This window comes from Macaca nemestrina, chromosome 6 (genome assembly GCF_043159975.1).
Source record: "Macaca nemestrina isolate mMacNem1 chromosome 6, mMacNem.hap1, whole genome shotgun sequence".
Lineage (NCBI taxonomy): Eukaryota > Metazoa > Chordata > Mammalia > Primates > Cercopithecidae > Macaca > Macaca nemestrina.
In genome coordinates this window covers 157,039,907-157,056,992 of record NC_092130.1, presented here as the reverse complement: position 1 = coordinate 157,056,992, position 17,086 = coordinate 157,039,907, and the positions used below count along the sequence as shown (strand labels likewise).

Below are 17,086 nucleotides of genomic sequence, written 5' to 3'. Positions count from 1 at the left end.
TTACATGTCTTTCAATCAAAGAAACAAAATATTTTTGCATACGAAACAGAGAAAAGAAAACCCTCCAAAAATAAATAAGTAAAAGAGGTTCTACATGCTCAGATGACTTTGTGAACACTACCTGGATAATGTTCTGAATATTGTTTTTATTTCATTTATTTATTTATTTATTTATTTATTTAAAGATGGAGTCTCACTCTATTGCCCAGGCTGGAGTGCAATGATGCCATGGCGGCTCACTGCAACATCCGCCTACCAGGACCAAGCGATTATCCTGCCTCGGCCTCCTGAGTAGCTGGGATTACAGGTGCATGCCACCACACCCAGCTAATTTTTTATATCTTTGGCAGAGATGAGGTTTCACCATGTTGGCCAGGCTGGTCTCGAACTCCTGACCTCAAGTGATCTACCAGCCTCAGCCTCCTAAAGTGATGGGATTACAGGTTTGAGCCACTGCACCTAGCCTGAATATGGTTTTTAAATGCTAATATGAAAACAGAAACATTCAAACTTGATTCAGGCCTTTATTTAGGGGACACTATTGGACAATTTAGAGAAATGTAAATTAATCTCTTGAATTTTTGCACTTGCGTTTGTGAGGAATATTGCATTGTAGTAATCTTCTGCAACATTTTGTATGTGTTTGCTATTGAGGTGATTCTAGAATTCTGGCCCAACAAAATTAATTTAAAAATGTTCTCTTCCCTACTCTTTTCAGAAAGAGTTTGAATATAATCATTTTTTTCCTTTCTAAAATGTTTTCTTTAATTGACTGGGGAAGTCATTTGGGCCTAAGATTTTTTTTTTTAAAGTATGTATTCAATTGTTTAATAGATATAAGGCTATTCAGATTATTAATTTCTTTTTGTATATGTAATTTTTATGTTTCAAAGATTTGTTCATTTTCAAATATTTTGACATAAATTTATTCATCATATTCTCCTATTACCATTTTAATGTCCATAGGATGTATAAATAATATTGGTATATTCCTGTATTAGTAGGTATTATTTGTGCTTTCTGTCTCTCTCTGCTTTTCATGATCATTTTATAAAGAATTTATCAATATAATTATATTTTTTAAAAACCCATATTTTGTTTTCTTTCTGGTTTTCTAATATAGAAACCATTTACTCAATGATACATTTCCTAAGAACTGCTTTAACCTTATTCTACACATTTGATGTTATATTCTGTGCTTTTATTTCATTCTATTTAGAATATTTTAATATTAAATATTAAAATAATTTTTTATGTTTACTGAAATTATGGTTATTTGGGATGTTATTAAATTTCCAAATATTTGCAGATTATTAAAATTATCTTTCTCTTCTTGATAACTAATTATATATTTTATATATATATATATATAATTATATATATAAACCACACTATGTAAAACAACTTATTCAAATACTGTGAACTTTGGAAGTTATAGGGTTTATTCTCACATATTTAAAGAAATGAAACTTTGCACGCATACGCTTCCTGAAATTTCTGTATTCTTCATCATTAGCCAGAACCTCAGATAAGAAATGTGCTGGTCTCATACCCCAATCATATTGCTATTCAGTATGGAGCACATGGGCATGTGTTGACAAGTAAAAGTGATGGGGTAAGAAGCACACAAATGTGAAATCAAGTTTCTATTGTCTAATGACCACCTATGTGGTATCCAAAACAAAAATAAAGGAAGCATAATGTTTGTTTTTATTTTATGGTAATACTAATGTGTGAATTCTTATCTCCAATACTTTGAAAAACTAATTAAATATACAGAAAATAATTTTAATGCCCAAATAATTATAAATGCTACTATAATAAATTAATTCTTAAAATGTATCCTGCAAGCATTTTCACCTAGAAACATGTATTTAAGTTTCTTCCATGTCTTTTCATGGCTTGAAACGTATTTCTTTTTAATACTGAATATCTTTCACTATCAGGCACCACAGTTTATTTGCCCATTCAATGCCGAAGGGCATTGTTTTATTTTGTTTGTGCTGCTATATAGGAATATCTGAAACTGGCTGATTTATAGAGAAGAAGTTTATTTGGCTCACAGTTCTGCAGGCTGTATAAGAAGTATGGCACCCGCACCTCCTCCTGGTGAGGGCCTCAGGATGCTTCCACTCATGACAGAAGGTTAAGGGGAGCTGGTGTGTGCAAATGACCTAGCAAGAGAGGAAGCAAAAGAGAGAACAGAGGAGGAGTCTGGCTCTTTTCTACAACAAGTTCTTCTGGAACTGAGTGAATACCCATTCATGGCTGCAATAACGGCAGCAAGCCATACACAGGGGATCCACCAGCAAAACCCAAACACCTTTCATCAGGCCCCACCTCCCACACTGGTGAGCAAATTTCAACAAGAGATTTGGCAGGGCCAAACAAACCATATCCAAACTGTCTGACGTTTCATCAATTATGAAAAAAGCTGCTCTGAACATTCATGTGCAGGTTTTTGTGTAGACATGAGTTCTTTCACTCTTTTGAGCAAATACCAAGGACTGTAATTACTAGACTGTATTATTGTTGTATGTTTGGTTGTATAACAAATCACCAAACTGCCTACCAAAGTGGCTATACCACTTAGTATTTACATCAGCGATGATTGGAAGTTCCTATTGTTCTACATCCTCGCCAGCATTAAGCCTTGTCAGTGTTTTGAATTTTAAAGAAATGTGTAATGGTAGCTCGTTGTTGAGATAAGCAAACTCTTGACATATTCAGTGAAAGAAACATCTGTAAAGGTTAAAGCAACCTTGAGTAATGTGGTTGTAAAATGTGGGGTGGCAAAGAGAGAAGTGTTCTACAGTCCCATCAGCAGATTTAGTAAGTGTGTACCAGTGAACTGTGAACCTCACACATGCTTCTAAAATCCACCTGCCCCTCGTTGTTGAGAAAGAATGTCTAGAGTAAGCTAGAATTGTGTCTTTCCCTTCTCTGAATACAGTTAGGTTCTCATTAAATCCAGCAGGTTAGTCTCTGGTAAAAACAGTTTCTCCTTCAGGTAGGTCTTGTTAAGAAAAACAGATGCTCTGAAGTATTTCAAAATGGTTATCTTTCCCCTTCCCCTGCCAGAAAAATGAGGAAAATTTTCTCTGATATTTACTGTAAGGAACGGGTCAAGCTGGTAAGTTTCAAAAAAATGTGGGAGCCCCCAGTGACTGAGTCCCCTTGCAGTTGTTATGTCTCAGAGATGATATTTCATCTCTGATTTGTGAAATCAGAGATGCAATTTGTAAAATTTATTCCACCTGCAGGGGAAATTGTTTAACCAGAGACTAACCTGCTTGGTTTAATGAGAACCCAGCTGAACTCAGAGAAGGGAAACACGCAGTTTTAGCCTACACTATCTTGTCCACACGCCTCCAGAAATTCATCACTTATAACCCAAGTTTTTCTACACCAATATGGGTTGTCTTTGAGGTTCATGCTTGAAGGTTTCTGCTCTGGCAAACCAGGACTTTTGGCATTCACCTGTAGGTCTCTCCAATTTGGTGAGCAGTGGTTTGCCCTGTGAACACATTTCCGTGACAAACCTAAGGAAATTTTTTTAGTTTGTTCAGCTTTTTACTTGTTGTTTGGATGAAGTGGTGATTTCTAGCTTCCTACGTACCGGACAGGAGAGCCCTAGTAGATGTTTTAAACATCCTTTTTATTTTAATTGATTCACTATGCTGTATGATTATTTCATTTCAGTGAGAAAAAAATGGAGAGAAATATTCTCCAACATATATATTTATACCAGGAAAATTAATTTAAAGATAAAGTATGGAAATTATAAAATGAAAGTTATTAACATATAAACTTTGATAGTGCTAGCATAATAAAATGAAACAAGGGCAATCAATCAATAAGCCAGCTAATTATAAATGCTTCCTCATTATATTATCATTAGAAATTGAGATAAATTGGAAAATGCTTAAAAATTTCCTACAGCAAAAGTCTTTTCCTTTGAAATTAATTGAGAAAACATAGATCTCTTTGAAAATTTCCAACTAGGAACAATTTAAATTTGAACACTCAATTTTGAGTAAGTATGCAAATAATTAATGTATTAATAATTTCAATATTAGTATTATACTTGCTTATAGATTAACTTATTTCAGTGGCTTGGCTAACATTTGAAACAGCAATTAAAGAAAGAAAAATTCAGTCAGTCATCCAGGTGTGTTATTTTTCAAAATAAAATAAATATATGTGATAACTTGGTGTTTGGAGATACAGAATATAAATTAATTTGTGTATATTATATGTATACATTTGTACTTTATATGTAAATAATTGGTTTATATATATATGCATATACATACATTTTCAAGTGAATATTAAGTTAGTTAGATTTACACTTATTATTTCCACTAAGGAATTAAAATTTAACTGGTATTAATGTTATATGTACATATAGTGAATATTCTCTCTTAGGAAATTTATTCAAACAGAAAGAGAAAAGATGATGTTGTTCTAATGCAAACAATGACAATGTGAAAAAAAGAGCAATAATCCAAACTCTATATTCCACAATACCAGTATACTTTGATACCTTTCTTAGATAGTATGTAGGAAAATATAATGCCAAATAAAGAAAAGTTCAAGTAAGCATAAGGAAGGATTCTGAGAAACCTCTTTAGGGTTGCATACACCCCACAAAGCCAACAGAGCACCTTTCCCTAAAGAATACGGCACATTTGAGGAAAAAAAGCTTCAAGTTGTATTCCATAATCAATGTAGAGAATGTAGAGAAATTAAACCACGTTGTAAGAACTGACGGTGAGGCTGTCTTTGACATCAGGAAGATTCAAAGAAAATGGCCCCAAATTGTAAATTATATATATGAATTCTCATGAAATGGACCATTATTAAGGGATACTGGATAACAGGGTTTTGGAATTGTAAACTAACTTGAAACATATACTACAAATTTATAAACACAACTCTGTGTATATGTATTATATCTGTAAAAATATGACCGCATGGCATACCTAAGTTAATCGTACAACCTGGAGAATTACTAATAGCCTGTTACATAGTCCTTGTCTCTCCTTCACATTCATTCTCTCTATTTGCTTTTGTAGTTATTTGTCATCCTGTCATTTAAAAAATCAACAAACCTAAAATAAATAATTACAGAAACTAGACAATATCACTTCAAGCAAAAAAGAATAAAGGTAAAATAACAAGCAAAGCTTCCCAAACTTTCTGGAACTTTATACAACAAATCAAGAGAAGTTGAGCATTTAGCCAAATGAATTGCTATGAATAATAATAATAATAATAACAATAATGAGGTAACCACACCACAAAATGAAGCACTAAAGAAGCTACAGGTCAGGCACGGTGGCTCACACCTGTAATCCCAGCACTTTGGGAGGCCAAGGCAGGCAGATCACAGGGTTAGGAGATCAAGACCATCCCGGCTAACACGGTGAAACCCTGTCTCTACTAAAAATATAAAAAATTAGCCGGGCATGGTGGCAAGTGCCTGTAGTCCCAGCTACTCAAGAGGCTGAGTCGGTAGAATAGCTTCAACCCAGGAGGCGGAGGTTGCAGTGAGCCGAGATTGTACCACTGCACCGCAGCCTAGGAGATAGAGAAAACTCCATCTTAAAAAAAAAAGCTACAAAAATACAGTTACATAATATAAGGAAATAATTCCAAAGATGACAGAGTGGAAGAAAAAGATGAAAGTGGAAAATAAAAGCATCAGTAATGAAGGCTACATTTAAAGCAGTGTAGGAGAATAGGCACTGTTTAAAACAATGTAAATGATACAAAGGACAGGATTAATAACCAGAAAAAGATAAAATGGATCATGGTTGAGTTAATTTAAGGAGAAAAGAAGCCCACAAGCCATACAAAGAGGTTAGGTCATGTCCCAGGAAGAGCGACCAAAGCAGTGAAACAAACTAAAGGAAATCATCAACCTTGTATAGTAGACAACCCCCAAAGGTACCCACTTTCAAATCCTCAGGACATACGAATATGTGATGTTACCTGACAAGAAAGATTTGGCAGATATGATTAAGTTTATGAACCTTGTGATGGATAGATTGTCTCAATTATCCAGTTGGGTCTGAACTAATCATATGAATTCTTAAATGCAGGGGACCATTCTGGGCTGTGGCTAGAGAAAGAAAAATGTGGAAAGAGGAAGAGTCAGAGAGATGCGAGTTCCTGGCTATACAGATGAAGGAAAGTGACATGAGCCAATTAATTAACTCAGGGATCTTCTAGAAGTTGTAAAATGCAAGGAAACAAAGCATCCCCCAGATCCTGCAGAAAGCAGTGCATCCTTACTGATGCCTTGAATGTAGTCCAATATTACCACTGTCAGACATGTGAGCTAATTTATTATCTGTAGTTTTCTGTTACTTTAACCTGCCAAGGTCCTGAGTATGTGTATGATAGGGATAGAAAACCCGCATACCACGAAGAAAACCAGACATTTCCAGTGTTTGGAATATTGGCTAGTGAGCATATACTTTCCTCCTTGAACAATAAATAATGTAGAAATTCAAGAAAAAGAAATCATGAATCTATAGATTGAAATGCCATACAGCATCCCAGGAAAATGTGATAGCGTAATCAGACTTAGTCATATCCTTGTCAGTTGCTTGCACTTCAAAGATAAAAAAAGAATTGTCAAGTACGTAGTTAAAATGGTATGCCACAAATTAAGATTAGAAAATTGGGTTGATCCCAGAATTTTCCAAAGTAAAGTTATGAGTAGAAGAGAGGGAAACTTTCTTACAAAATTTTCAAGAAAGGAGCCCTGCAGATAAATGGGCAGATCACAGTGACTAACTGCCTCTAGTCTAAGAGGTTATCTAAAACCTAATTTATTTGTTACTGTAATTCTACTGTCCCTTAGGGTGTTTTACTCATTTACATGGTCAAATAGAATAATTCCTAGTGTTTCAATATTGCAGCTTGCAAAAGAAAGAAGAAATGAAATAGAGGACAAGTAATTTTCTCTTATGCATATGATCCAAATAAATTGCTTATCTCCTTTCTGCATCCAGAGCTCATAATAAGTTAGGTGACTACTGCCATTAGATCCAAGGGAAGCTGGGAGTGTATTAGTGCTGTGTTGCCATGTACTTATTTGAAAATTGATTATTCTATTTCAGATCTGGTTTGGCTGTGTCCCCACCCACATCTCAACTTGAATTGTACTCCCATAATTCCCACATGTTGTGGGAGGGACCAGATGGGGGGTAATTGAATCATGGGGTTGGTTTTCTCATACTGTTCTCATGTAGTGAATAAGTCTTTATCAGCAGCGTGAAAACAGTAAATTGGTATCAGTAGAGTGGGGTGTTACTGAAAAGATACCGGAAAATGTGGAAGCAACTTTGAAACAAGGTTACAAGCAGAGTTTGGAACAGTTTAGAGGGCTCGGAAGAAGACAGGAAAATGCTGGGAAAGTTTGGAACCTCCTAGAGATTTGTTGAATGGCTTTGACGAATGAAGTACAGACTGAGGTGGTCTTAGGTGAAGATGAGGAACTTGTTGGGAACTGGAGCAAAGGTGACTCTTACTATGTTTAAGCAAAGAGACTGGTGGTATTTTGCCCCTGCCATAGAGATTTGTGGAACTTTGAACTTGAGAGATGATTTAGGGTATCTGGTGGAAGATATTTCTAAGCAGCAAAGCCATTTAAGAGGTGACTTGGGTGCTGTTAAAAACATTCCATTTTAAAAGGGAAACTGAGGATAAAATCAGAAAATATTCAGCCTGACAATGCAGTAGAAAAGAAAAATATATATATATATATTTTTTTGAGGAGAAATTAAAGCTGGCTTCAGAAACTTGCATGAATAACAAGGACCCGAATGTTAATTCCCAAGACAGTTGGAAAAATGTCTTCAGGGCATTTCATAGGTCTTCCTGGCAGCCCCTCCCATCACAGACTCAGAAGCCTAGAAGGAAAAAAATGGTTGCATGGGATGAGGCCTGGGTCCCAATGCTGTGTGCACCTTAGGGACTTGGTGGCCTGCATCCCAACCACTCCAGCTATGGCTGAAAGGGGCCAACATAAAACTCAGGCTGTGGCTTCAGAGCATGCAAGCATCAAGCCTTGGCAACTTCCATGTGGTGCTGAGCCTTCAAGTGCAAAGAAGTCGAGAATTGAAGCTTGTGAACCTCTACCTAGATTTCAGATGTATAGAAATGTCTGGATGCCCAGGCAGACGTTCACACGGGGTGGGGCCCTCATGGAGAACCTCTGTAGGGCAGTGCAGAAAGGAAACGTCAGGTCGGAGCCCCTGTGCAGAGTCCCTACTGGGATACCACCTAGTTGAGCTGTGAGAAGAGGGCCACCATCCTCCAGATCCCAGAATGATAGATCCACTGAAAGTTTGCACCATGCACCTGGAAAAGCTGCAGATACTCAATGCCAGCACATGAAAGCAGCCAGGACGAAGGCTATACCTTGAAAAGCCACAGGATGAAACTGCCCAAGACTATGGGAATCTACTTCTTGAATCAATGTGACCTGAATGTGAGACATGGAGTCAAAGTCATTTTGGAGCTTTAAAATTTGACTGCCCCACTGGATTTCAGCCTTGCATAGCACCCCCGTCCAGTCCCTTTGTTTTGGTCAATGCTTCCCATGTGGAACGGTTGTATTTACCCAGTGTTTGTATTCCCATTATATCTAGGAAATGACTATCTTGCTTTTGATTTTACAGGCTCATAGGCAGAAGGGACTTGCCTTGTCTCAATGGGACTTTGGACTATGGGCTTTTGAGTTAATGCTGAAATGAGGTAAGACTTTGGGGGACTATTGGGAAGGCATGATTGGTTTTAGAATGTGATTTACATGAGATTTGACACGGTCCAGGGGTGGAATGATATGATTTGGCTCTATGTCCCCATCTAAATCTCATCTTGAATTGTACTTTTATAATTCCCACGTTCTGTGGGAGGAACCTGGTGAGAGATAATAGGATCATTGGGGTGGTTTCCCGCATACTGTTCTCATGGTAGTGAATAAGTCTTATGAGATCTTATGGTTTTATCAGGGATTTCTGTTTTTGAGTCTTCTTCATTCTCGCTTTTCCTGCTGCTATCCATGTAAGATGGGACTTGCTCCTTTTTGCCTTCTGCCATAATTGTGAGGCTTCCCCAGCCACGTAGAACTGTAAGTCCAATTAAACCTCCTTCTTTTGTACATTTAACAGTCTCAGGTAAGTCTTTATTAGTGGTGTGAAAATGCACTAATACAATTTCTAAAAACAAAACGAAACAAAACAAAAACAGCAGGCAAAAAATTAGGAACCAGTTAAAAATGTTTACCATGGTATACTGACATTTCTATGTATGTCATTGTCAATAACTTTCTAAATAACCTACTACTTACTGAATTCATCTCATCATCCAAATGCTTGGGGGTAGGCCCTATACTTTTTAGCAAATCAAGATGATATGTCTTTTTATTTCCTGGTGATTGTTACGCTAAAAGATAAATTGTTCGCTCCACCCAATATAAATTGGTGAAGTAGAAAGGATAATTGCAAAAAGAAAAAAATGTGAAGAATGGAAAGCATAGTGCAGTCAGTATTTCATATTAGTTATCAATTACTTTGCAGAAATTATTGGAACTCCCTTCTCTTTATGGAGAAATTTTCATCATTAGCTCATTGGGCAACACTTAATTCTACCCTTTTAAATTATCTTATGTGTTATCTTCCATGACCCCTGGATTTCCAATGAAGAAAAACCTTTCTACTGCACTATCCTGTCTGGCCCCATCTAAAGTGGGCCATGAAGTTTATAGACTAAAGTTTATGTATCTTTGGGGATACAGACACCTTCAGAGGATTTGGGTCTATTTGCTTGTCATTATTTCAACAGTAGCCAATCACATCTGGTCACAGTTCCTAAGACAGGTCAGCTGAAATAGCAGACATGGAGTGAGTTGGGGAGAGCAGCACCATTCATTCCTTCTTTGGAACTGAGCTGGCTCTCACTGTCTTTCACTTAACTGTAGGCTTTTGCAAAAGACACTCAATGACAACCCTATCTCCTGCTGCTTGGGCTTCAGAAGCCCTTGGTTTTTCCAACTTTGAGGACCAACATTACCAAAAGTTCAGTCAATTTAAATTGCAGGCCATATGCACAGAAATTTTCTCCGAGAGGTGTAGAATTTCCTTCCATTTCTACTAGCAAATTCAGATTTTTGCTAGAATCAATCACTTTCTTGTATCACTCTGCTAGAAGCATCAAGGAGTATCAGTAATTGTAGTTTTCTAATCACTTTTGCAGAACTACAAGTTCAATAAGCACATGTTCTGTGTTCTAAGTTATCACAGGTGACAGTCTTATCACCTGTAATTGCCAAGATGAATATGACCAACTTTCTATCTTGCACTATGTATACTGCCTGTATGCCAACTGCTAGGCCAACAATGTGTAGACTTTTTGTTATAATAGCACACACTTCCAATGATCAATTTTACATATTTATGGAGTATAAGTTAAGCTTCTGTAACAAAGAGTACCAATACAGGACAGCCATTTCTTTATTTTTATGTAATGGCACAGAGAATATTTTGTAGTCCAGAGTGAGTAGAAACTTCTGCTCCACAAAGACATCTAGGTTCTTTCAATATTTCTAGCTTGTGAAACACTCCCTAGGTTGTAACCCTAGTGTGCATCACCAGGTGACTCAATATCTCTGCCTTCCAGCCTGTGGAATTGAAGATGTGAAGGACAATCTTCTTTTTAAGGTGGTGGCCTATAATCCAAGCACATCATTCCCACAAGACTCATTGTCCATAATTAGTTGTAAAACCAAACTCTTTGCAAACTAAGCTGAGAATGTGTTGGCAGTAATTCAGTAATTTTACTACGAAGAATATAATTTTACAAGAGAAAAAAAGGCAGCTTATTTTAGTAGAGGTGGTATTTCACCATGTTGCCCAGGCTGGTCTTGAACTCCTAGCCTCAAGTGATCCGTCCACCTCTGCCTCCCAAAGCTCTGTGATTACAGGCATGAGTCACCACACTCAGCCAATTTTTAGTTTTTCAATTTGTCTTCTTTCAGGTGACAAAATCTGCCTTACTTCCTTTGTCTCCTATAAGCGATGATAACTATCCCATCTATCCAACATCTCCCACCAAAAACAGAAGGGATTTTTTTTTTTTTTTTTTTTTTTTTGCTTTGCTAGATCCACAGTTCCCTCTTAGTTTTTGTTGTATTTATTTATGTCTTTTTAATGTCAGTTTCCTCCCACAGTTCAATGAAAGACATAGGGGTTTTTGGAAAAAGAAGAGTAACTGACCTCTTTCTTACTGATCCAGGTGACGACCCTCACCTACTTCTTGAACTCTGTTGCCATTAAAGCAGAGTCAATCTTCCCTAACCAGCAATTTCTTTAAAAATAATTTCTCTGCCATGCCCGTAGAGTATCTATATCTTAACTATCTAACACATTTGTTAGCACAGTTTTAGCAAACAGTATCACCAAAAACATCTATTAGAAATTTCATAGATGATGATCAAATACCTGGAGAAGAATATTATAACTCATGAAGTGAAAAAAAAAAGGAGACAGAGAGACAGACATGAACTCTCTCCGGACAGACGTCTGGAGGACAGATAGGGACTTAGAAGTTTGGAAACCTTGCTGACATAAAGGTAACTGGCCCTAAATCCAAAGAACTGATACTGACCTAACTAGTACTATATAATAATAAAACAAGGTTATGTCTAAACATAAGGACATACACATTTCTGTAGTAGAAATATGTACTATATTTAGTAATCTGAAAGTTTAAATATCATTTTAAATTGGTGCATAAACAGAAAAAGTTTAAATTTTGGAATTAAAAGATAAATATAATTTTGATTATTTTTAATGCTGAAAGATGATTATATACTGATATTATTTAAACATAACAAATAGATATTTATGTGGCTGTAGTAATTATCCAAATAGAAAATGCTGTCAATCATACTATATGTAATATATAATATATATTTTCAGTGATCATAGAAGTATTTAAACAGCAGTTCATCATCATACCTACAACTTCAATGAAATTGCCAAGGAAACCTATACAATATCCATTTTGTGCAAGTTCCACAGATAATCTGAGCTTTTACAACATGACTCCTATGTAACCAGTATCATAATCATAATCAAAATTATATGCTCTGTCATTAATAAAGACTGAATGTTTGTGTCCTCACCTCCTGCTCTCCACCATATGTTGAAGTCTTGGCCCTCAGTGTGGTAATTTTGGAGACGAGGCCTCTAAGGAAATAATTAAGATTAAATGAGGTTATAAGAGGAGATGGGGGTGAGGGGCATAAATCCAGATCCAATGGAATTAGTGTCCTTTAAAGAAAAGATATCAGAGGGCTGGCTTGTTCTCTCTGTGTGAAGATTGTGAAAAGGCCATATAAGGATGTAACAAGAAGATGGACATATACAAGCTGGAAAGACAGCCCTCACAGAAATGGCACTGCAAGATCGGATTTCCAGCTTCCAAAACTATGAGAAAATAAATTTCAATTGTTTAAGGTACCCATATTGTAGTACTTTGCTGTGGCAACCTGAGCTAAGACAGACATTTATGTTATTCTCTTTCTTAAGTATATCATCCAAGCTAGTCGATGACAACAACATGACTCTCTTTAAAAATCAAATATTAATATTAATACGTGCAAGAACAGTATAAAATCATGCAAAAGTTATTGAAGTTTTAACATTTAAATGTGGAGGAGGAAAAAAAAAACACATCCAAACGTCTTTCATATACCATCTACAGGCTCCCCACTGTAAATCACAGTAAATCCACAGGAGCTGCTAATATATACTATTTAAATACACAAGTGATATCTTTTCTAGGACATAGTTTACATATTAAAATAGTTTTCTACCTTATTTGTGTATATATATAAAACACATGATAAAATTTGAAGATAACATTTGCTTGTGCTTAAGATTATTTAAGCATTGCTGTGCATATTTTATTAAATTCCTCTGCTAATACATCTTCGGTATGATGCAAAAACTCTAGGTAACTTACATGCTTGTATACATACATACTTTAATATGTAATCACTTTGAAAATCCAGAAATATGAAATAATGCTTCAGGGAACTCCATGTATGTCATGAATTTGATGAATTTTAATCCAAATTTGCTTTGAAATACTCATATAATATTCATGTGTCTGTGATAGTTTTTAATGCCTATAAGAAGTAGAAGAAAATTAGTTTTTTAACTAACGACATTCACAATCTTAGTTTTAAGGTGATTGAGCCCTGCATACCGAGAGATTCTAACTTTTTTGATAATGTAATGTGAATCTGATTATTGAGCATCAAAAACTAATCACAGTAATCCAAGTGTGTGCTGTTTATTTTTCCCTTAAAATACAAGGAAGTCAGGATAACATAAATAGAGTTGTGTCTCTTGCTTGGTATTTTCTCCCTTCCTCTGACCCCATTTAAAAATGTTTGTTCCTGACTTTGTAAATACTAATATTCACTGTCTGATAACATAGGACATAATTCTACAAACAGTACAACATTAGAACAGTGATAATACCATTGTCCTCTTTTATGAGGTAATAATTTGATTCCTACTAAATGAAAATAAAGACAATCTAATAAAACTAAGAATAAATGCTCAGAAAAACAATTATATTGATTACTTCACTGGCCTTACTTAGAGAATTTCTCTTCTGAAGGAGCCTTCTTAAGAAAGAAGTCTTGATGAAGGATTTGTGAATATAATCAGTAAACATCTCCAATGACAAAAATGGTCTTTTAGCCTTCAAAGGAATTTTACTGTCTCCAAGATTGTGAAGGCTAGTTCCAATTGTCCCTTTGTTTTATTTAGTCTCAACTCTTGCCATAATTCCAGAGAAGTAGCGCCTGATTAGCAAGAGTTCGAGAGAGGAATCAATTTACGTTATCTCCTCAGTTTAATAAACATAGCAATTCTAATCACAGCTTCTCTGCTTGTTGCTTGTCCTGAAGTTCTAGAATGTAATATGGACAATGTTTCTATGAGGTCATCATGAGGGCAGATATAGTAATTATAGCACCATATTAAATTTTTAGAAACTTTCTGGAAACTGGAGATAAAACATTGAAGGGGCAATAAAACAAAAAACTCTGCTTTTATTTTTAGGGAGTGAAAGGATAGAGATATTTACGAAAATAAGTATTATTTATTATATTAAAATATAATAAATGCTATAGAAAAAAATAAGGCAGTGGAAAGAATAAAGATTTCTGAGAATGAGATTAATTTCATATTGGTTGTCCAGTGAAGGCTTCACATTTGATAGGTGAGTACAATCAGTCTTTCCCCTCTCTGGCTTTCAAATTCTTCTTATAGATCTGTTCCTATAGTACCCAAACTCCAGTAATTCTTTGCTATGAACAGGAGTTCTAATCATCAGGCGTCAAAATATTTTTCTATTTTTAGACTTCCTACTACTTATGTGATGATTTATATTCTTTCAAAGTTTGATTTTCATGAAAACCATAAGACTCTCCTTTTATTATAATACTCTGTCAACTCCTGTGCTGCTTACTTGCTTTTCTATTGTTCTTACTTGGAAAAGCTTTAATCCTGATTAAATTCAACAAACTTGTTATTCCTTTGCTATCATCCATTCAGCTGAAAGTGGTTGGAGAAAACTCACACGCGCACGCGCGCGCGCACACACATATGAGAGAAACTGGTCTCACATTCAGTTTATGACTATGGCCACAAGAGGGCTCCCCCTTTATCTATCTATCTATCTATCTATCTATCTATCTATCTATCTATTTATTAGCTTGTAAACGAAATTTCTATGTATTTGAAGATATGTCACATCTATCTACCCATTTGTAACTGAAAATAATAATAGAAAGAAAACAGACAATTTGTGTGTTCTGCATTCTGTGAATATCTCAATTTTGTAAACTCTCCTTAAAATTCACTTCCTATAATGTGTTTGCTCACTGTGTATTTTATAGATTGTTGATTTCCCATTAGAATGATAAATTTGGTCTCTGTTCACAGTGATTGGTATTTCATGTTAATTAATGAAGATGAGAATACTCATTTGCTGAATAATATTATGATATTTAAAATGCTTTTGAAAGTGTATTTGGAAATCGATATACAAGTTATACATATTTTAGATGATGGGATAAAACATTTCACAATAGCTCATAATTACAATATCTTTACATTATATCTCTGTCTTTTTAAAGTTTTATTTTATTTTATTTTCTGAGACAGAGACTCACTCTATTATTTGGGCTGGAGTGCAGTGGTACAATCACAGCTCACTGCAACCTTGAACTCCTGGCCTCAAGCAATCCTCTAGTGTGGGCCTCCCAAAGTGCTTGAATTACAGGTACAAGCCACTACACCTGGGCTATCTGTAACATTTAAATTTAAATTTTAAAAATCCCTGATACTGTTATTTAAAAACTTGCTAGTGAAGAATGATTTCTTAAAAGTTTGAGATTAAAAAACAAGGAATGACTATATTCACTGATGAGATCTATTTACATTTCTAAAGAAAGATTTTTTATATATATAATCAACATACTTTTATCTTTTTGAAATTATCTTACTATGGAAATAAGAATCCAGAAGGCAGGAATATTGTTCTCATTTATAACTATGACATTATTCAATGGAAAGCATAAGGCGAATTTTTAATCTCCTTGTTAGGGAAGAGACAGTGTATCAGAACACAATGTTAAATATGTAATTTTGATAGATTGAGTAGGATTAATACCTAGTCAAGGAAACCCTGTGTGTTTGTACATTTAGCAGATCATTTGAGCTATTAGAAAGTTTCATGTAATATATCATTTACTTAACTTGTCAACTCTAAAAGTTTTTGAGCGAAATCATTTAACTCTCAGTAATAATAAAGAATGAAGAGAGGGGCGGAGCAAAATGGCCGAATAGGAACAGCTCCAGTCTCCAACTCCCAGCGCGAGCGACACAGAAGACCGGTGATTTCTGCATTTTCAACTGAGGTACTGGGTTCATCTCACTGGGGAGTGCCGGACGATCGGTGCTGGTCAGCTGCTGCAGCCCGACCAGCAAGAGCTGAAGCAGGGCGAGGCATTGCCTCACCTGAGAAGCACAACAGGGAAGGGAATCCCTTTTCCTAGCCAGGGGAACTGAGACACACAACACCTGGAAAATCGGGTAACTCCCACCCCAATACTGCGCTTCAAGCAAACAGGCACACCAGGAGATCATATCCCACACCTGGCCGGGAGGGTCCCACACCCACGGAGCCTCCCTCATTGCTAGCACAGCAGTCTGTGATCTACCTGCAAGGCAGTAGCGAGGCTGGGGGAGGGGCGCCCGCCATTGCTGAGGCTTAAGTAGGTAAACAAAGCTGCTGGGAAGCTCGAACTGGGTGCAGCTCACAGCAGCTCAAGGAAACCTGCCTGTCCCTGTAGACTCCACCTCTGGGGACTGGGCACAGTAAACAATAACAAACTCAGCCGAAACCTCTGCAGACGCAAACGACTCTGTCTGACAGCTTTGAAGAGAGCAGTGGATCTCCCAACACGGAGGTTGAGATCTGAGAAGGGACAGACTCCCTGCTCAAGTGGGTCCCTGACCCCTGAGTAGCCTAGCTGGGAGACATCCCCCACTAGGGGCAGTCTGACACCCCACACCTCACAGGGTGGAGTACACCCCTGAGAGGAAGCTTCCAAAGCAAGACAGGTACACTCGCTGTTCAGAAATATTCTATCTTCTGCAGCCTCTGCTGCTGATACCCAGGCAAACAGGGTCTGGAGTGGACCTCAAGCAATCTCCAACAGACCTACAGCTGAGGGTCCTGACTGTTAGAAGGAAAACTATCAAACAGGAAGGACACCTACACCAAAACCCCATCAGTACATCACCATCATCAAAGACCAGAGGCAGATAAAACCACAAAGATGGGGAAAAAGCAGGGCAGAAAAGCTGGAAATTCAAAAAATAAGAGCGCATCTCCCCTGACAAAGGAGCGCAGCTCATTGCCAGCAACGGATCAAAGCTGGACGGAGAATGACTTTGATGAGATGAGAGAAGAAGGCTTCAGT

The 17,086-nt window shown here is 36.5% G+C and overlaps 2 long non-coding RNA genes across 12 annotated transcripts in view; one reads left to right on the top strand and one right to left on the bottom strand.

The window, feature by feature from the left end:
- The window catches only part of LOC105472976 (uncharacterized), a 64,307-nt gene extending 50,316 nt beyond the window's left edge, over nt 1-13,991 (bottom strand). For all 5 annotated transcript variants that reach the window (XR_011624337.1, XR_011624338.1, XR_011624336.1 and 2 more), the window contains exons 1-4: nt 13,689-13,991; nt 13,065-13,210; nt 12,203-12,266; nt 2,064-2,174 (exon numbers count right to left, since the gene is read on the bottom strand). This is a non-coding gene — a long non-coding RNA (uncharacterized lncRNA). The remainder of the gene's footprint in view (nt 1-2,063; nt 2,175-12,202; nt 12,267-13,064; nt 13,211-13,688) is intronic.
- A 72-nt stretch (nt 13,992-14,063) lies between these two features.
- LOC105472978 (uncharacterized) overlaps nt 14,064-17,086 on the top strand; it is a 51,298-nt gene continuing 48,275 nt past the window's right edge. For 6 of the 7 annotated variants that reach the window (XR_011624334.1, XR_011624332.1, XR_011624330.1 and 3 more), the window contains exons 1-2: nt 14,064-14,316; nt 15,902-16,018. This is a non-coding gene — a long non-coding RNA (uncharacterized lncRNA). The remainder of the gene's footprint in view (nt 14,317-15,901; nt 16,019-17,086) is intronic. The other variant, XR_011624331.1, reaches the window with a different exon arrangement.